This window comes from Apostichopus japonicus, chromosome 9, assembly GCF_037975245.1.
Source record: "Apostichopus japonicus isolate 1M-3 chromosome 9, ASM3797524v1, whole genome shotgun sequence".
In the NCBI taxonomy this organism is placed as follows: Eukaryota; Metazoa; Echinodermata; class Holothuroidea; order Aspidochirotida; family Stichopodidae; genus Apostichopus; species Apostichopus japonicus.
This window is the reverse complement of record NC_092569.1, coordinates 35,461,078-35,482,866: the sequence shown is the minus strand read 5'-3', so window position 1 is coordinate 35,482,866 and position 21,789 is coordinate 35,461,078. Positions and strand designations below refer to the sequence as shown.

The following is a 21,789-nucleotide window of genomic DNA, read 5'->3' as shown; positions in this document are numbered from 1 at the left end:
AACTCTTATTTTCTGTCACGATTTTTATGAAGCGAACATCGATTTTTAGCCAAATTACGTCATTTTCAGATTGACCTTTGAGCCCCACCCACTAAAAAAAATCACAGTGACCCCCCTTTTCATTTGTTTTATACACAAACGTATGGTCTTAGCTACATTTCAATACCTAAATGAATGTTGTAGGATGTAAGATGGCTGAGTACTATTTTTTTATAAATTCAATGATTATTTGAGTCGATATCGACCCAAATTGCACATGGAGAGTAGCTATTACTCGTAGTGTACTCGCAAAGACGTTTTTGAGTGTAGTAAGGGCTGTGGCGGAGCTAGGGGTATTGGTCGGGGGGGGCAAGAATGGTCTGTAGGGGCGCTATCTAAGCGGAGCGCCACCACAGGTTGGCGCGGAGCGTGCAGAAAATTTCTGAGTAAAGATACTCCCTAGATTGCAGGAAATGACCCTTTCCGGGCCTTGCTAATTTGCAGAAAACGGAGAATAAATAGGTGTCGTCGCCATTTTGTCGGAAAATTACACCAACAGAATATGACAAATATCAATAGGTATATGAGAGCGCAATAAAATAGTCAATAATCGCGAATAAGTAGAAAGTAGTAAAAAGCTGAAAAGGGCGCCAGCAGTCCATTTGAGTCCGTCGGGGGGGGGGGGCATCCGCCCCCTGACTGTATATATGGACGCTCCGCTACTAAGTAAGGGGATGTTGGAGAACTGGCTCAAATAAGGCAAGTCATTGGCCTAAGACGAAGTTGTGTTACGCTTACCGGTACTCACACTCACTGCTTCCACTTTTCACGGGACGTGAAGACGCGGTTGGGGTGACAATGTGGTCTATAGCCATGGGACGGGCCGAAGGTCCCCCAGCAATTACTAAAATTATTACACCTATATAGTATGCGTGTGCATCGGACAGATTGACAAGTATGCATTGAAAAATGGGCAGATGCACGTTTCGGAGCCTTGGTAAATATTGGGGGGGGGGGGCTTATCATGCATTTGCCCCCTCAACTTTTTCATTGGGGGGGCTCAGCCCCCCAAGCCCCCCCCCCCCCCCGGTTCCGCGGCCACTGGTTTGTAGACAAATACGTACTGAATGATGACCTTGAATCGTTACAACAATCTTTGTTGATTACCACAGAATTTGAAGAAAAATATCTTATTATACAAAGCAAAAGCAAAAACTTACAATTAAAAAAGAACAAGTTCCCCTATTATGACAATATTGCAGAACATTAAAATTTTCTAAAAATCGCTGTTTTGGAGGAACTTTGAAAAAGTTCAAACCATTGTAAGCAGTGACTTGGGGATATGATTTAGCAGCTATAATGCTGTTAGATATAAGTGTTTGAAAATGCCAGTAAGCATTGCTCATATCTCGCCAGGGTCTCTAAGTGGACCATAGTTTGCAGACACCACCGTAAATAACAAAACAGTGTCAAATTTGTAATCAATAACAACAATGTAAGTTTGTAGAAATAGATTATAAAACTTGGTCCTAGGCAACCATTCTTTTTGGACTACTTTAGAAACTCGCATGTGGGTTGGAGAGGCCCTTCATGTGGGGACGTACGTGGGGGTGGGGGAGCCTTCTGTTATAGATAAGACAAACTGACTTTGTTTTGAAGTACCACTGGTGTTCAAGGCTCACATAGGCATCATAAATGCATGGGTATAGTCTATGTACTGAACAAATATAAATGTAAACAATACATCCTGTGCACACACATGGGAAAATATATTACAGACAAACGTGCATTTCACTACAATACTATACAATACTATAACGGAAACGAGGCAAGATGACGTCACCCTCATGAACAGTACTACAAAATAAAATGATTAGACTGTAACATGTTGTAGGCTTTATGTTCCCCTCCATCTGGTTCATTTCTTTTTGTAATTTTCAGAAAATCCAAAATCCACTTTAATTGATGCAATGGTTGTCGGTGGGATGGGTGACCAAGCGTCCATTTTCAGATAAACAACGGTCAGTAGAAATTGGTGAACTTAACTCATCTATAACAAATCAAAGACAACGATGTCGGGTTATTAATATTCGTTTGCTTACAATAACGATCTTTGTACATGAACATAACGGCCTTTGTATATGGAATTCGAAAAAGAAGCCGGATGAAAAAGTACTCCATTTCGGTACTCGGATTATTAAAAACAGTAATCGGACTAGAACTTGGTACCGTAAAACGGGGTAACTTTGGCACCCGGGGTAATATTGGCAGTTAAGGGGTTTTATTAAATCGACCGACTGCCCTCTATTTTCGACAGTGTTTCAATATTGTGATTTCGTGTGATGTTTGGCGGTATAAAGGGTAGAACATTTTTCCAACATGATTATTATGATAGATACTATTTGAAATAATTTGTAAACAATTGAAATTAGGAAATAATGTGCTAATTTGCATAAATATTGTGCAAGCTCCCATTGCCGCTCTAAGTATTATTTTTGGTTTTGAGAGTTTTTCTTCGAATCCCAGCCCCCTCAATGTCCAAAAAATGTCCAAAGTTGCCCCAAATGTAAAAATCAATTTGTTTTGGTTTACTTCTCACATAAGTTTTAAGAACACCACATATTTACATCAAATTTGATCTATATAAATATCTAAGAATGCCAATGTTCATTTTAAACGTAAGAAACGTGTTTTTTTATTATTAAACTCTTTATTTATTCGACAAATAAGCCTAAAACCTGCCAAAGTTACCCCTTTTTACGGTACTCAAAACCCGAAGTACCCGGAAGTACTTGAATTACATGTACTAGACTAGAGCACTGGTGGCTTGAATTGAAGCTTTCTTTCTATTACAACTGTTACATTGATGAGCTGAAGGCTGAGCCTTTCTGACCATAGACAATTCTGAATATCAAGTGAGACCAAATCTTGACGACCAGAACTTTGAACCAGAAACAGATTTAAAACAGAAATTATCACGACCAGATAAAAATATATGCCAGGTGACCTTCCTTTTTTAAGTAAAATACCTAACTATACCTCGTTAATGTATTTAAAGAGAAGGATGAGTGACCAGTCTTCTGTTTACAGATAACTTCTGTACAGAGTGTACGAGAAGTGCTGCATTTTATTCAATACCACTCAGCTGGAACAATATTTGGTATTGATGTACTTTCATATCCCGCTTCAAAACAATCGCATTGACGGTGTGAGCATTATGAACACCTCGCATATACTTGATAAAGCTTATAAACGGTTGTTCCATGTAAGAAAATAACGTGGTGAAGCATTGGAAACTTGTACCAACTGGCTGTTCAATATATTGCAGTTAATGAATATGTATTATAAAAAATACGTAGTAATTATAGCCATGGATCGTGGAACTTTCTATTGCAGTGCGTCATGGTTCTTCATCCTTACACAATTCTAATAAGTAAGTTTACTTTAAAAACTTGATATATAGCGTAATCTTATACTGTAATGAAGCCAATATTTAGGAAGAGAAAGAAGGGATATAAAGTGAAGTTTCTAATTGATTGGAATATGATATATGGAGATACGTAAATCCTGGTAAGAATATTCTTTTAATGCTTTACATATCCTCCAATAAGATGAACATTTAACAAACATGACGGCGTACCAAGTAGACTCCTATCATGAAGCGTACGGCTACCCTGGACATCATTATCCTCAGTACACTGTACTGGTAAAGCATCTGAAAAACAGAGAAAGTGAAGACCAGATCAACCAGAAGACTACGTCCTCCCACTCGTTCGTATGATCATATGAGTTCCACTACGGTGCTACTATGATGATTTACGTCAATTATGGCCACTGCGTACGAAAGATGCCCTCCCATAAAACCCATCCAAATGTATACAATGTGCAAATTGCATTGTGTCTGTACACAGTGTATAGATGCAGAGTACTGTTTGATACAGTAAACACAGTAGGTAATAACGAACCAATATTAATTACATACCAAAATAAAAATTGGACCAGTGGCTGTTTAAGGCATAGCTTGGGGTTTATTCTGCATTGTACAGGTGCAGAGTACTGTGTGATACAGTACACATAGTAGGTAAAATTGAACCAACATTACATACTACATACAAAATTGGACCAGTGGCTGTTAAAGGCCTAGCCTGGGCTATATTCTGGTGGGCCTCTAACATGGGGTGATGGCAAAATCTCAATTAACCAATGTATACAGGACAGAATTTGGAAAATGTAGTAGGTGGGTGGCTACCTTTATTTTCACTAATTTCTTATCCCAGGGAGTGAAATTGTTTTGCTGCTCATGAATAATTCATTGGTGTAACTTACAAAAAATGCAACATCCATTACTCATTAGGCTAATCCTGTAATGTGTCATTATGTTTGGGGAGTACAGCTGCTGCCAGAATTAGTTTACTTGTGAGACTGATTTCATACGCTATTACCCTTCAATTTAAGTCTTTAGTAGTATTTTTACTACGATTTGAATCTACACGGTAGGCCTAGGCAGTTTCTGTTACTCTCGGCATCCCATACTTTTCACTGATCACTTTCCGCACACAAATATCAGGTGCAGAAATAACTTTTATTTTTCACCTGTAAACATGTACATTGTATGTTCGTCTGCAATTTTAGGAAACCAAATCCGAGATGATGAAAATAATCTGGGAAAGTATTAGAGAAAGTCCCTTCCAAACTTTAAATGTCCCATGACTTCTTCAGTGCCACCTCAATTTTATTAGGCCTAACATAACAGGAGGTCTCTGTTGAAAGAGACCTAGGTATCTACATTGACTCATCTCTGCAACCTTCTAAACATTGTCTTGAAGCTGCTAAAAGAGGTAATAGGGTTTAAGGTATGATCAAGAGGAACTTCAGTTTTCTGAAAGAGGACATCGTAGTTAGGCTTTATATAGCAGTTGGTTAGGCCTCATCTGAAATATGCTGTGCAGGCTTGGAACCCATATTTTGTTAAGGATAAGGAAGTACTTGAAAAGGTCCAGAGGAGAGCTACTAGAATGATTAGTTCCTTAAAGAGTGTTCCTTATTATAGGCGGTTACAATTGTTGAATCTCACCACACTGGAGCTTAGGAGGTTACGTGGGGAATTGATTCAGGTTTTCAAGATAGTGTATGGTTTTGACAATTTATCCTTTACCGACTTTTTCATGTTTGCTAATAGTAGTTGTACCAGAGGTCATTGTCTTAAACTCCAAAAGTCACAAAGTAGGATTAATATTCGGCATAACTTTTTTTCTAATAGGGTTGTGAATGAGTGGAACCGTTTGCCTGCGGAAGTTGTACTTGCAAGTAATTTCAATGGGTTTAAGAATGCTTTGGACAAGCACTTTTTGCATTGTAATCGGGTCTGAGGGTTTGTGTCTTCAGTATTTTTCTCTCTCCTATAGGGTCCTTGATGGGGACTTGAGTGTCCCTCCTGATCCCTTTTTTCTACTAAACCAAGCTATATTGTTAGGCATAGTCTACATCAGGTTTACCACTGCCATAATCAAGATTCAAATCATGCAATTAAAAAAAAAAGGTTATACACATATATATTTGTAGGGTACCTAACGTTAGGCTATTTTGCTAGGTGTACACGATGCACCCCAAACCAATCTTAGCTAGGTTTTGCGTAACTACCACTGAGCTTATTACTTTTAATTTTTAGAGTTAGAACTTACTGTTCATAGCCTAGGCAGTAACACTAACAGGTACAAGTAACATGCTGAGTAGGCCTATGACCAAGAATTAGTTACCGGGGTACGTGCCTAGCATAAATTGTGACAGTGGTCCATTTATATTCATTCATAACCCAATGTTTTCAAATGGAGTGACAAACAAAATTTTTATAAGGAGATTCTGGTCAGAGCAATTGTCTCAGTTCCGCCCAAAACATTTTAGGAGACGAACTGGTTGCCATGTAGCTTAGCCTATGTCACATTGCAATGTAAGGTTAACGTTATGTCTTACTACGTAACGCTACGGCTAGGCTACTTTCGTGAATCTCGCACGGTATTGAGAACAACTTGTGCCTTAAATTCCAGACCCCGATAGGCCAAGATATCGTGATTTAAGCAAAACTGCTTTCGTCCCGCAGAGCCACTTCTTTTCTTAACCTACACCTAACATTCAAGCGAAATACTTCAAGAATGTATAAGAAATATTAGTGAGAGTTTACATCAAGTAGTTTTACCGAATATCGAAAGGTATAGTATGTATAGTATCGTTGATGCAGTACTATTGCTGTCTGTTGATGGTTCGTATATGACATACGACATTACGTACACAACAAAGTCAACTCGGCAATGAATTATACGTGATGCATACGCACAGAAGCGTTTTCTGTGGCCATGGCTCCGTGCCAAACTTTTTGGTTTGACGTCATCATTTTTCTACAACTCGTAGTCTTAGCCAAAAAATGATGTAAACTGCAGTCATTTTCTTTACATTTAGATCCAATTACGACAAATAATTATTATCTGGAGTATAATATATACGTAAAACTGAAGTTTATATGTTATTAAACTTCATTTTTTGACACTGCTCTTAGGATTCAGTAAATTCGACATTGTGACATAATGTACAGATAAACGAAACGGCGTGGAATTCTGTCCCCCTCCAGAGCTGAGACCCACATCTAAGCTCGAGAATACTCTCTCGCAAAAATACCAATGAAGTGACTCAAAGAGAAAGGATGATATAGCAAACACGTCTAATCTCACGAGTGTAATTGAGATGTCACAATTACTCAAAAATAGGTGTTCATGCTGAAATAAGTTATAAATAAGGAAAAACATATCTATAACTTCATAGTAAAACGTCACCATTTAATAGCAAAATATCATATGTTTTAGATGAAAGTTGAAATTAGGACATTTCGATTTGAAATAAAACATCATAATTACGCAATAAAACGAGTGTGCTATAATTGTGAATGTCATGGTTGTGAACAAGGAAATTGTCGAAAGCAGGTGGGACCTGTCCATGAATAGCTCTATACAGGGGCGGATCCAGGGGGGGCCGGGGGGCCCGGGCCCCCCCTTTTTGAAAATCCTGATTTTTTTTTTACCGCGTTCGAGGGAAAGGGCCCCATGCGTGATCAGTGGCGTAGCTATGGGGGGCCTGGGGGCCGAGGCCCCCATGAAATAGGCTGCCCCCCTGGGTACATGCTGCTTAGAATACTCGGGAAGTGCCGTTTCCGGCCATCTGGGGGGTTTGTAAAGCCAAAAATTTTCATGTACGCTCCACGCCAACCGATGACGGCGCTCCGCTTATATAGTCTTACGTTCAGGCGCGGCTGGACCAGTCAGACCCCCCTGTCACAAATCCTGCATCAGCCCCTGATATGTCATTGAATATTCCACAAAACAACTTTTTTATGCCAACCAAACTGTCGAAACATGATTTTCACTACTGGTAGAGATATAAAATATTGGGAATTCTGAAATTCCTGCAAACATGCGGCTGTGCCTGTTCAATACTCACTACTGTATCGCCTTAAAAAATGATGAGTGGAAATAGTTTCTCCAGGACCGTATCGTATCGTGGGTATCGAGTGCGTCTGATATACGAACGTACGTAGTACGTACGTAAGTACGTGTATGATGATATGCACTGTACTGTACTGATAAAAACATAGGTGAATTTCACTCCAAGGGAGTGATCACTGAGCACATTCCGGTATAAGAGTGAATTTCCACTCCATTGGAGTAAATCTTAACTCCTAATAGAGTTATATTCACTCATATTAGGAGTGAGGGTTAACTCCAATAGAGTTAAATTTCACTCTTAATTTGAAGTGTGCCGAGTGATCACTCCAATGGAATGAAATCCACTCATTTGTTTTTAGAGTGTTGCTAGATATATGAAGAAGAAATTTACATACCAATACATGTTATCGGTCATCGATTGGCACAAAACCCCAGATTCTGATGACAGCTGCCTCAAGAAACCCAATAAATGGCCTAATTAGCACTGACCCACCAATGTGGACCATTACCGAAACATCGATGCGTGTTAGTCTTCCATCCCCTTCCTCTAATGCTATTTAAGTCCACATGTGGGCATATCCTGCAAACCTACCGGTAGCCCACAGGTTTGAGTTGGGAGAAAGGCCTTGGTAGCTTGAAACGACAAATGATGCCAACTTCCCTCAAGTTAAAATTCTGGCTGAGTTTGCAAGGCCAGTCAGCATGAAAGAGAAAAAACTTTTTTTGCATTTCTGTCACCAAAGTTGCACATCTTTTTGGTTGCTATTTTGCCTCACAGGTGCCATCTCCTGCGATCTGGGGGGTGCTGAAATCTCAAATTTTCTCTGTACGCTCCGCGCCAACCAAGGTGGCGCTCCGCTTAGATAGTAACCTCCTGCCCCCCCCCCCACAAGAAAGAACAGCCGCCATGGCCCCCCCCCCCCACTAAAAAACTCAAAAAATCCTAGCTACGCCACTGTGCGTGTATTTTTTTGTAAAATAAATTTGCAAAAAGAGTACACCATCATTCTGATAAAGTGAAGGTGAGAGGGGCACTCTGACTGCATCAATAGTCTCCATCTGGAAAGGGGCATCCAAGATGAAATGGCCTGGAGTAGCCTGGTAAAAAGTAGTTTGCATCACCACCTACTCCCCAAAGACGTAAATCCCAGCTCATTGCTCGAAATTGCAAATATATGCCCGGCAAACCATGAATACATGATTTATTGGAAATAAATTTTACTCCAAACTTTCACGAAAAGTAGCACCAGATTGCACCGAGGACCTCCATATTTTGTGAAATTTTCCAAAGGGGAGGGGGGCACCCACTCCCCTTAGACCCGTCCCCCAGGACGACGATTAGGCATTTCCCATCTGGGCCCCCCCCTTTGGCGAAATCCTGGATCCGCCACTGCTATATATGCATTTTCATCTGATGCCATAATGATTAAACATTGAAGTTGGTGGATTCCACGTAGAACGCAGATTTTAAGGGAAAACACCAAATGCTTGACACAAACCATCAGTATTTTGAGATGAAAGTCTAATATGGAGATAAAACGAGCCTCATAATTTGGAGATATCGCATGCACTTTTTAACATCTACAAATATGAAATTATTCTGTTGAACGGCTCCACCCCTGGCTTTCAGCTCCTTAGGTTTGAAAGCTTGGGCTGGTTCGTGCATGGTGAGGTTACAGGCGGCGAAGTCCCCGGTAAATTTTGAATTTGGCGTCTTTCTTTTTATCTTCGTATCTCGTTAATAGCACAAAACTATATGTGAAGAGAATAACTCAAATTCTGTGGACTGTATCTCTAAGTCCCATGGTGGGCAAGTCCGAAGGGATGGGGTAGGGGAGGGGCTGCATCAAGCTGCATTGTAGCAAACCTAGCAACATTATCGAAGAACGAAGTTAAATCTGAATTCAAAAAGAATTTTGAAAATCCAAAGTCTTTGCCAACTTTCAATGACGGGAATGTTTGGATCCTCTTCCCAATATATTGCCAAGCTCTCTCTGCGTTACAGAATAACTTATACCTTGAAATATTTGAAGAATATCTTTCCAAATTATAATAAGAAGCTGCGTGGTATGATAAGCTAACAAATAGTGGGAAACATCAGTTGCAGAAATGAGCGCAGTTTTGCGAGCTTTTCCATAAGAATTTTATAGTGGCCCAGATAGAACATAAGAAATTGTAAATAATTGAAACTAGTTCTTTTCCCCTTTAAATTTCGAAACTTTATATACCGAAACTTTATTTTTTTTTGTATGTCTCAAACGATTTCTCCAATGTGTACTGCTTTACTCTATATTTACTATTTGTTTTGAAAATTCGACTACTTTGTTTCTCAAAAACGAGTCCACTGAAGTATAGTCACGTGTTTCGTACAATTTTTGATTTCAAACATAATACTTCCCTATTGTTAATGGAAGCCACTAAATACTAACCCCTACAGCGGGTCGGACCATTTCGAGTGCCCTCGGAACTCGGTTTCGGGTGCAACTGTGCTCGGCGCTCTCGGTTCCCGAATTACGTTATTTTGCCCAGGTCTCGGAAGTTAGTTGACTCTATGTAATAACTTGTGAGACCTGCTACTCGAGATAGAGATAGATATAATAGCGGTTTGAAACGGTACTTGTAGTTTTTAAATGATATTTGTAAATAACCAGGTCTTGGAGGTTAGTTGACTCTATGTAACAACTTGTGAGGCCTGCTACGAGATAGAGATAGATATAATAGCGGTTTTAAACGGTACTTGCAGTTTTTAAAATGATATATGTACACAACCAGGTCTAGGAGGTTAGTTGACTCTATGTAATAACTTGTGAGACCTGTTACTTGAGATGAAGATAGATCTAAACGTTTGAAGTGAATTTTGCAGCTTTTAAATTTGATATTTGTACACAACCAGGACTAGGAGGTTAGTTGACTCTATGTAATAACTTGTGAGACCTGTTACTTGAGATGAAGATAGACATATGGGTTTTAAACGGTACTCACAGTTTTTAAAATGATATATGTACACAACCAGGTCTAGGAGGTTAGTTAACTCTGTGTAATAACTTGTGAGACCTGCTATACTTGAGATATAAAGATAAATACAACAGTACTTTATTGCAGCTTTCTTATATACATTTGTTAACTTAAAATGTCAAGAATAAACCGTGAAACGTTTGGATATATTTGTGTACTTGTCTCCTATTTTCCCCTCTTTTACTTAATCGCGAGCGGGAATTGGCCCGGCAATTCGTACGTGTTACACGAGCTCGTACCCGCACTATACACGTGAAATGTACAACATGTGCATCTACGTAGTTACGCAAGACTGTGACGTCAGGTGAGATCATTCTCGCTCGGGATCCTTACCGATGAACCGAACCGCTACGCGGGTTAGTATTTAGTGGCTTCCATTGTTTAATCGCCACCTTTGTTTATTTGTTCATTCAGCTGTCGCCGCTGTGTTTTGCCTGTGAACGTTACCGGTGATTTGGCATCAGGCCAAGTATGAAGACAGCTCGCTTTGTAATCGGTGGCACAGTTAAAAAAAAAAATGTCACTATCACTGTTTTGCCGGTTTGAATTATGCTGGGAAAGGAAGCTGAAGGATGCACAACGAGCAAATGGGTAAGGGAGTGGGGCGAAAATCGAAATGACCTTATTGAGGACCGATTTCAGCAACATCAAAAGTGAAGTTTTGAGAAAAAGATGTATTTCTCTGTGTAGGAATTGAGATTGGGGACGGGGTACACAATCAGTACCAAACGTTCTAACGCCAGTACTGAGAGTGAGTAGAGGTGGCCAATTTATCGATCCACAGGCAGTGAATTATCTCACCATATTAACATTAGATCATCTCAAGGAAGAAAAGAATTTGAAACACTTTTTTTGAATCTCATCCCCATTGATGTCATTGTCTGGTGCAGTGAATTGTTTACCAGCCTTTATTGTGCGACAAAGGGTTCATTTCTATAGACAGACAGAGAGATATAAAATAAGGACATAAACTAGAATCAATGCTTTCATGTCTTCCATATCAGAAATATCACAATTTTCTACGTCTCTTCATAGTTATAATTATGGCTCGTATCACCAATTGTAATATTTCTTTAACTTTTAATATTTAATATTGTGCCGTAAGATATCTTATATTTTACAAATGTTGAGGCTGCTGGAAGAGTGATAGGATTGGATAAACTTTCTAAAACCTAGAGGCCTATAATTATAAGTAACAATCATATATCTTTCACATGTTAGTAATTTAAACATTCTTTTAACATACAGTGATGGATTTGGAAATATTAGAAAGTTATTGAAAGGAAAAACATGAAAGCTATGTTGTATATTTACTCACCAGTTTGAGGAATGGGATTAAAAAGTCGAACCAGACAGCAACCCATGTTGTTTTTAAGTCAGCGCGAAGCTATGATTAAGCAGCGAATGCGAGTTATCGCCGTGGTTAATACGCTGAGTTCTAATCTGCGCAACGTCTGAAAGTTACGGAGGCCTATAAGTGAGCATCCCGGAAACAAACGTTACACCAAAGTCAATTTCCAATTCGCGTACTTGATAGATTTTTATGATGGGGTGGAGGATTAACTGTGTAGTCTTACTCGGCTGAATGTAAGAGTAAACGAACTTGTGCCCACCACACACGGCCCACGACACACCTTAATTATTCCGACCAATCGTAACGCCACCCCAATGAAATAGGACGCTGTTTTCCAAAATTCTTGAATTCTTCTCAAATCGATCGCAATTTCTCCAAAGATCTGGTTGACAGTTATGTAAAATTGCCATTTGTAACGAGCTGCCAATTTTCAGTTAAAATACTTTACGTACTGTGCTGTAATTTCCTTTCACCTTTGTGCTCCTGTCGTATTTTCTTATCCACCACGAATCCAAACAACTAACGATACAATATGTGTATCCCTGCAAGAGAAGTGGTCATCGTTCCAACAAAATTTTTTAAAAAAGAAGAAAAAAACGCCGGTTATAACTAGCAGTGGTAAGAGTAACCTTTGCAATAAAATGGGTGCACACGCTAATCCCTATGCCAACGAAAACTATGGCATATAACTATATGGCTGGGCAATGACATACTACTTGCTACAGTTTGTCCACCTTTTTGCCTTTCCCTTGAAACAAGAAGGCATCCTATTCATATTTCCTCCTTTAAAGTTACATACTGAACGAAGCACTCAGGAGGGCAACCTATCCATGTTTCCTCCTTTAAAGTTAAAAACTGCAAGAAGCACTCAGGCAGGCATCCTATTCATATTTCCTCCTTTAAAGTTACAAACTGAACGAAGCACTCAGGAGGGCAACCTATCCATGTTTCCTCCTTTAAAGTTAAAAACTGCAAGAAGCACTCAGGCAGGCAGCCTATTCCTGTTTACTCCTTTAAAGTTAAAAATTGCACGAATTACTCAGGAAGGCAACATATCCATGTTTCCTCCTTTAAAGTTAAAAACTGCAAGAAGCACTCAGGCAGGCAGCCTATTCCTGTTTACTCCTTTAAAGTTAAAAATTGCACGAATTACTCAGGAAGGCAACATATCCATGTTTCCTCCTTTAAAGTTAAAAACAGCACAAAGCACTCAGGAAGGCATCGTATTCCTGTTTCCTCCTTTAACGTTAAAAACTGCACGAAGCACTCAGGAAGGCATCCTACTCCTGTTTCCTCCTTTAAAGTTAAAAACTGCACGAAGCACTCAGGAAGGCATCGTATTCCTGTTTCCTCCTTTAAAGTTAAAAACTGCACGAAGTACTTGATACCATGTACGGGTTATCGTTAATGCACATCAAACAGGTTACTATTTTGTACATAATGGTCTATTACTGAACTCTAGAAAAATGCTGGAAATCTGTAAGTCCGTTACATTTTGAGGCGTATTTGTAACACAGCATTATTTCGCAACGCTACACGACAGCTGTTGGGCAAGCTGTCCATGAGAACTATTGCTATGACTGACATCGTTAATGATGGTGTGGTTTGAATCCCCTGGTTGTGGTGGTGGGGTGATGAGGGTGGGGACTAGGGTGGGGTACTAGAATCGTTTAAAGCTAACCATTACCTCTAGCAGAGTACTGATGGTTTTCGTTTGTGTCTCCTTTAAGCAAAGTTTTAAGTAAAGGACTATCCAATTAGAAGGTAACACAGACTACACTTTATTGAAATTTATCAAAAGTATGACCTGCTGTATGATAAACTTTACATTCCTTTATTTTAACATATCAGCTCATGGGTGCCATAAGACTTGATACAAATTTCCTTTGGATGACCTCAACTTGGCCTGTAAACTAGGTTTTCAATCCCCCCCCCCCTTCAAGACCACCCCACACACTGTGCCACTCTTCTACTTACCAGTATAAACAGACATAGGCGTAAGGGACCATTTCAGTTTGGGGGGGGCAGAAACTTTTTTTCCCGAAATTTCCCGTGAGACCACCTAAGCGGACCGCCACCATCGATTGACGCATAGAGTAGAAAGTTCTGTGCACTAAATATACCTCTCAGATTGCCGGAAATGGCACTCCTGAGGCCGTGCAAGTTGCATCTAAACGCTCTTTATTTTACAATCTCACGTTTAGAAATTTACACTTCCCCAAAAATTTGGTAAATTAGAAAAAGAAGAAATGGTAACATAACCAGGCGCGGCGGAACGGAAAAATTATTGGGGGGGCTAATGTGTGGAGACTATCTAAGCGGAGCGCCACCATCGGTTGGCGCGGAGCGTACAAGAAAATTTTGGGTTTTTTCAAACCCCCGGATGGCCGGAAACGGCACTTCCCGAGTGTTTAATGCTGCGAATACCTAGCCCTAAAATATGGGTCTCAGTCCTGCAATTTCTCAGATTGCACCTAAAAGTCTGTAAAAACATTGTAATTTGTATGTTCGATGGTGTTTTAAGAGAGTAGCTATTCCTCGTAGTGTACTCGCAAAGACGTTTTTGAGTGTAGTAAGGGCAGTGGCGGAGCTAGGGGTATTGGTCTGGGGGGGGCAAGAATGGTCTGTAGGGGCGCTTTCGACACTATCTAAGCGGAGCGCCACCACAAGTTGGCGCGGAGCGTACAGAAAATTTTTGAGAAAAGATAATCCCTAGATTGCAGGAAATGACCCTTTCCGGGCCTTGCTAATTTGCAGATTAACGGAGAATAAAAAGGTGTCGTCGCCATTTTGGCGAAAAATTACACCAACAGAATATGACAAATGTCAATAGGTATATGAGAGCGCAATAAAATAGTCAATAATCGCGAATAAGTAAAAAGTAGTGAAAAGCTGAAAAGGGCGCCAGCAGTCCATTTGAGTCCGTCAGGGGGGGGGGGCATCCGCCCCCTGACTGTATATATGGACGCTCCGCCACTAAGTAAGGGGATGTTGGAGAACTGGCTGAAATGAGGCAAGTCATTGGACTAAGACGAAGTTGTGTTACGCTTACCGGTACTCACACTCACTGCTTCCACTTTTCACGGGGCGTGAAGACGCGGTTGGGGTGACAATGTGGTCTATAGCCAGGGGACGGGCCGAGGGTCCCCCAGCAATTACTAAAATTATTACACCTATATATATAGTATACGTGTGCATCGGACAGATCGACAAGTATGCATTGAAAAATGGGCAGATGCACGTTTCGGAGCCTTGGTAAATATTGGGGGGGCTTATCATGCATTTGCCCCCTCAACTTTTTCATTCCGGTTCCGCCGCCACTGAACATAACTCTGTATGGGAAAACTAGGACAGTATATTTTGTATGCTATTTTTTAGATGATCTATTCAATCTTTTAACACTGTACTCAGCTACCCCCATAAAATCATACATTGTTCAACGACAAGTAGGCGGAAAATGTCGCTGTGTCGGATGAGACTGCAATTTGTCTCACAAAAAAAGTATAAAAGATAAAAAAGAGTATGATAAACCTTTACTTTTGGGCTTGTTTACTGCGGTCTTTCCACTTCAGAGACTGCTAATCTCCATGCATGCTTGTCACCACGATTGTGAGCGGCGTTCCCTGTTAATAATTTTGGGCGATAGTGCAAAAAACGTGGTAGCCCAGATGAGCTGCGCTTACGGTGGTGTTACACAGAAATATTCGGGCATCATGATGCTAAACAAAGAAAATCATTCATGCTACATTAACATTATTGTCATAACAAAAAATAACACAGAACGCTCTCCACGGAATTTTCGGGCAAAAATATGAAAAAGATTCTGGCAAGCTACTACATATTTGTATGTATTTTTTTCTCCTCTTAGGCTGCCCAAATTTTCAGGACCTTTGGCCGAATTTCTTGTCCTCTGGAAATTTGGGGTGGTGCACGCAGTCTGCCCCCCGCCTCGTACGCCTGTGTGAAACAAATTAGTAATGTTTGCTTTCAAAGAGACTCCTGGTTCTTCTTCACTTTCCAAATAGTCATGATCACGTGGTTACCTTGGTTACAATGTATTGGGCAGATTTCATTTTTTTAAGCCCAAATTCTATCCCTGGTATCCTTCTCAAAAAGTAACAAATTTGGTGCCCAAAACTGGACAATAGAAAACCAGACCATGAAATAAACACAACAAATGATATAATATGCTGATTTTTGTTTATTTTTAATATTTTCGTTTTTACAATTTTTTTATTACTTTTTTTGGCCTTTTTTCCATTCTTCCTGAGAGTAAAAAAATGTCCTTTACACTGGAGAACTGATGCATAAGATTCAAAAGAATTAAAAAGTCCTGAAGTCTCAAACAGCCTTGCTGTTCCCATTTGCCTACGCTCCACCTCGACACTGACATAGAATCAATTTGGTCAATGGGTCAATCCATGCCAAATCAACAGATTTTTGGGTCGATTCCACGTCGACCCTCTCAGAATCGCCTGAAATTGATATGGTGTCCCTCCACATGTCTCAAAGGATGAAATTGGGCAAAAAAAAAATTTTTTTAATTTTCGTTGCTAGGATACGGCCCCGCCTAGCAACCAAATCCAGATTGCATTTTAAGAGCACTTAATTTGTGTCAAGTTTGGAGGCATTTTTTGCATAAATGTAAAGTATTTTATGTCTGATATTGCAGATATTGTGGAAGACATGTGGCCAGTCTTCAAATTTAGCTAATTTTGAGGAAAATTTACGGTCTCAATTTTTCGTAACAAGTAATTAAAATGGCAGAAAATGAGATAGAGGTCTTTTCTGGCCCTACTTTGAGTGTGCTCTATATTCACAAGCAGAGGCATGTTTGAGTTTTAATTTCCATAGGATCCTTGTCCAGTGGTAGTTGTACGGGAAAAGTGCAAAAAAAAAGTCAAGCGGGTCGTACCTTTTACGAACAGCGCCCTCAAACTTAAGAAATCTCACTTCTGGCCCTAATTGGGGGTCCATTTTGGGCCTGTGGGTATTTTTTTTTTTTTTTTGTGGGTGGGAGGGGTGGGTAACATGCATACAGACAATTTTAAGCAGAAGATTACTATACCAAAACATTCAGTATATGCATGTTTATGGAGTCTCTATGCAGTAAAAGTCAGTCACATACTGTATGTATATACAAATCTGCATAGTGCACTATGGGGAGGGGGGGGGGGGGGTGGAGGTGTGAGGGAGTCAAAGAGTATTAGACAGAACACTTTTAATAAATACATTTCAATAATTTCTAATATTGTTTAACATCTCTTTGAATGAAGATACAATGTTACCACTGTTTGCCCTCGCAAGCATGTTTCTGTAGAGCTGATGTAACTCTCATATACGCCACTTTAAGCTGCTCATCAGAGCATTAATAACTAATATAAAAGATGTTTTAGCTCATTCTGTGCATCATAACTATACATATCTTACTAATTTTGTATTAAAAACCGAAAATAAAACTTCTAATTGTGACCAAATTTGACCTTGAAATGCCCAAAATAGCCCAAAATATTGGTAAAATGTGATGTTTGAGGGCGCTGTTCACAGGCATCGTCGGGCATATGACCCTGAAAATGCAGTTTATTTGTAGTCCTTATGCTAGTGGACCACCCTCCTAATTGTTAAGCACCTATATGCTAATGCTAAGAAGTTGTTGTCATTTGAATTACTCAATTCGGCTTGTGCAAGCATTTTCATACATATGAACGAAGTGATTTTCGCAATTTTCGAGTCGTAAATTTGAGTAGATAACACAAAATACACAACTTTTTGACTTGAGTTTTTAAAAATAGGGTCAATACGCTCCTGAAAAATGCTATTTAAAAAAAAAAAAAAATACCCACAGGCCCAAAATGGACCCCCAATTAGGGCCAGAAGTGAGATTTCTTAAGTTTGAGGGCGCTGTTCGTAAAACGTACGACCCGCTTGACTTTTTTTTTGCACTTTTCCCGTACAACTACCACTGGACAAGGATCCTATGGAAATTAAAACTCAAACATGCCTCTGCTTGTGAATATAGAGCACACTCAAAGTAGGGCCAGAAAAGACCTCTATCTCATTTTCTGCCATTTTAATTACTTGTTACGAAAAATTGAGACCGTAAATTTTCCTCAAAATTAGCTAAATTCGAAGACTGGCCACATGTCTTCCACAATATCTGCAATATTAGACATAAAATACTTAACATTTATGCAAAAAATGCCTCCAAACTTGACACAAATTAAGGGCTCTTAAAATGCAATCCGGATTTGGTTGCTAGGTGGGGCCGTATCCTAGCAACGAAAATTTTTTAAAAAATTTTTTTGCCCAATTTCATCCTTTGAGACATGTGGCAAGACACCATATCAATTTCAGGCGATTCTGAGAGGGTCGACGTGGAGGCCACTGTTGATTTGGCATGGATTGACCCCAATGCCTTTCTCACAAGAGGATACAACAAGTTTCCCAACCACTGTGTATTGAAAAGAAGTAGTTATCAGATTTCTTATTTCTTTCATATTTTCTCTTGCAGCACATCATTAACCCTCCCTCCCCACTTACCCTCACTCACATCACTCAAACACGTACCCCCCTCCTCCCCAGCTTTCCTTCACCCCAGTTATCCTTCCCAACTATCCCCCCCCACCCATACAAATCAAACTGAGCTTTACACATATTGCAAGCTTCCATCACATATCCCTTCTTGGATGGATATATAACAGCATTTCTAGTCAAGCTGTCCAATTTGGAGAATGGAATTTCTGATAATCACAAATTTGTCAAACTCTCACATAAAACTTGTATCTACAGGTTCTTTACTTCCATGATTCATTTGTGACATCTGATTCAGTAGAAACATCATCACTACAACACATCACATGAAACATTAAAAATAGTTAATTAAATTGGGTGAAATCACGGCCAGGTGTCAAATACTTTCTTGCATTTTCACAGTAGACTTGTTAACTTTATACGAACCTCAATCCTTCCCCAAAAACTCTTAATAAGAGGGTCTCCACATAGGTCACCATCATAACAAAATGAAAAAAAAAAATGATATTCATATCTTTGGTTACTTTAAAGAAAATGCTAAATAGCCTTACCCATTTTTGGCCAATTACTCACCATGGTAACATGAGAATAATTATTTGAAGGTTGTATTGTATAACATAATACATTGTAGTACATGCTGGTAATTATGCAGTTAATAATATGAATCTATATAGAGTATTGATTTACCAAAATGAAGGAAAATGCAAAACAAAGTAAAACAACACTTCTAAGCTGAGTTGATAAAGATTTCCATCTAAAAAGTAACCCATCATCTCTCAACATATCATGAATCTGTATTCTTTGATTAGGATTTCAACAGATTAAAAATTTGATACACTGTGTTACTAACAATGGCAATGTGATCACTGCACGAGGTTTAGCACAGCCACAACAAGACCAAACAATATTCGGGAATAATTTATACACTGGGCAGTGCACACAATCATTATCGTCCCTTACCATACTGCACACTCACAAAATATAACATGTTTTTGAAGAGCGGCATCCGTTTGCTTGACAGATGTCAATTGATCTTGTATAAACTTTCTCGTATCTTAACAAAAGGTGGCTGTTATTCCCATTAACTGAAATTTAAAAATACATCACTTGGCTTCTTTTGTGATTTTTTATGTTACTACATTTTCTACATTCTTTCTCTCTGTTAACGCAAATAATATTCTGTTCTTTTTATTTCCCAGTTCCCTAAACATACTGGAATAGTTAGTTATAGTAGTTTAGAATAGTTTTTATAATTAATTTTCCTATTAATGTTAAATTTCTAGTGCAACAAAGGGTAAACTGTGTCAATGGTACCAATTTGAATGTACACTGTCCTTCTTAAAAAAAAATGTGAGAAAAAAAAGTTCTGTATTATAAGAAAATGATCCACACTAGTTTTATAAGTGTTTTTTTCCCCATAAAAACCTATAATTGGATGCATTTCTGATCATTGTGCTTCATGAATTTTCAAAAATACCTCAAAGGTATTAATTGAATTCACTATTAATATCTCTAAATGGAAACAATAATGGTTACAGTCAATTATAAACAAATGGATACCAAAAGGGGTCACTCACTAAGATGCAACAAATCCTAATGTCCGGTGGGAATTTTTGTATTTTTTATGTCTAATGCTGTCAGGAAAAAAACAAGTACAACTGACTTTTTTTTTAGTTTTTACTTCACAGTTACAACTGGTATTTTCTCTTTTTATGTTTTCATAATAACATAAAGAACAAAAATCAAATGTTATACTGCATTATATGTCATAGGTTTTAGCAACTACTATATTTTAATCTTTGCCATCCCAAATTCTCTCTATATGAATGCCATGGCATTGCCTCAATTCCTTATACTTTTTTTTAAATTTGATCACTGGAGAATAATCACATGAGTCCTAATGCAATAACATGCTCCTGAATGCCTACCACCCCCCCTCCCCCAGTCTTCTATTTTCCTGGTTGATCTTACTTATATCAAATAGTAACAAACAAAATACATTTTTTTCTCAACAATGTAACAATTATATTATTAGTTTCTCCTGCTCATGCTCTTCCAATTATTCTGTATAATTTTTTTTTTATCTTTCTGAAGTCAATTACATGATCTAATATGACCCTGTTACAATGAATTTCCATTTTACAAGTTATTTAAATACTACCCTTTTTTAATTGGTCTATAAAGTAAGTTTGCTGCTGTTAACCCTTTACTGCATTGGGGGTGGGAAAACAATTAGGGTCTGGGGGCACTTATCTTGTTAGGGCTGGCTATAAAGGTTAGGGACAACTTCTCTATTAGGAAGTTGATTTAGATCAATAGGGAACAATATTTGGAATTGATAATTTTATAAAAAATTCCAAATATATGCAAATTATAATATGCAAATTAGGTCGCAATTTAATTTTAATTGGAAAACACCAAAATACAATAAAATCACTACGGACTTCAAAATTGACTTCAAATTGTATGATAAAGGTTCTTCTGGGGCTGCTCTTTCAGATGATACCTTATTTTCTGAAATCTGTTGAGGATTGACAGAGTTATGACTTATTTAAGTTAGTACAAATGTTGTTTACTTTTGTTTACTTTCTACAAATACAGCCTAACGTTGGCATAACGTTAGGCCTAGCCTAGCCATTTTGTAAAAAACGCTATTGAACTTACAATTTCTGGGTCCTCAAAGGACCGAACCTTGATAAACCGGTTCGACCAGAAGGTCCTGGACCTCATCAAGGTATCTGACCAATCGTCCCACATCTTTAGGGCCTATTGGGCCGTAATTTGGGACGCTGTGTGCAGCCACGACCTATTTGAAAATATCCACTACGTGAAAGTCAATTGAAATGTACACTAAACATTCAGTGAAACAGTATTACGCAAGAACGGCGCTTGCTATCGACTTACAAAGGAATGTGAGGGCGCTATGTCATAACTATCAACAGAGCCGTATATAGAGACTATCAATTACAAAGAAGTGAGCGGCCTAAATATCTAAAATAGGGTAAAAAAAACACGTTCGTAGGTTGAAGCGTTCGGGAACGACATCTCTTTCAAAAATGAACGGATTTGGACGATTTTGCTGTCAAATTACAGGAAATTTCAAGGTTATTTGCATTTTTCTCAGAAGTCTCTATAGATATATTCCTGAAATGCTCAGAATATGTTCAAAACATGTTAGGGTTTATACCAAATATAATGGGGGGGGGGGGGGGTTTGTTCAACTTTTATTTTCTGTCACGATTTTGATGAAGCGAACATCGATTTTTAGCCAAATTACGTCATTTTCAGATTGACCTTTGACCTTTGAGCCCCACCCACTAAAAAAAATCACAGTGACCCCCCTTTTTATTTGTTTTATACACAAACGTATGGTCTTAGCTACATTTCAATACCTAAATGAATGTTGTAGGATGTAAGATG

General features: G+C 38.8%; 2 protein-coding genes and 1 long non-coding RNA gene across 4 annotated transcripts in view; 1 reads left to right on the top strand and 2 right to left on the bottom strand.

Moving 5' to 3' along the window:
• LOC139973677 (uncharacterized) overlaps positions 1–21,789 on the bottom strand; it is a 489,233-nt gene that overhangs the window by 87,293 nt on the left and 380,151 nt on the right. The gene's annotated exons all lie outside the window — the stretch shown is intronic.
• Positions 1–21,789, top strand: part of LOC139973686 (fibrinogen C domain-containing protein 1-A-like) — a 175,435-nt gene that overhangs the window by 17,933 nt on the left and 135,713 nt on the right. The window lies entirely within an intron of this gene.
• On the bottom strand, positions 1,090–21,186 carry LOC139974054 (uncharacterized). Its single transcript, XR_011795378.1, has 3 exons — positions 21,034–21,186; positions 3,620–3,694; positions 1,090–2,029 (listed from the first exon to the last, which is right to left on the bottom strand). It is a non-coding gene; the product is annotated as an uncharacterized lncRNA (long non-coding RNA).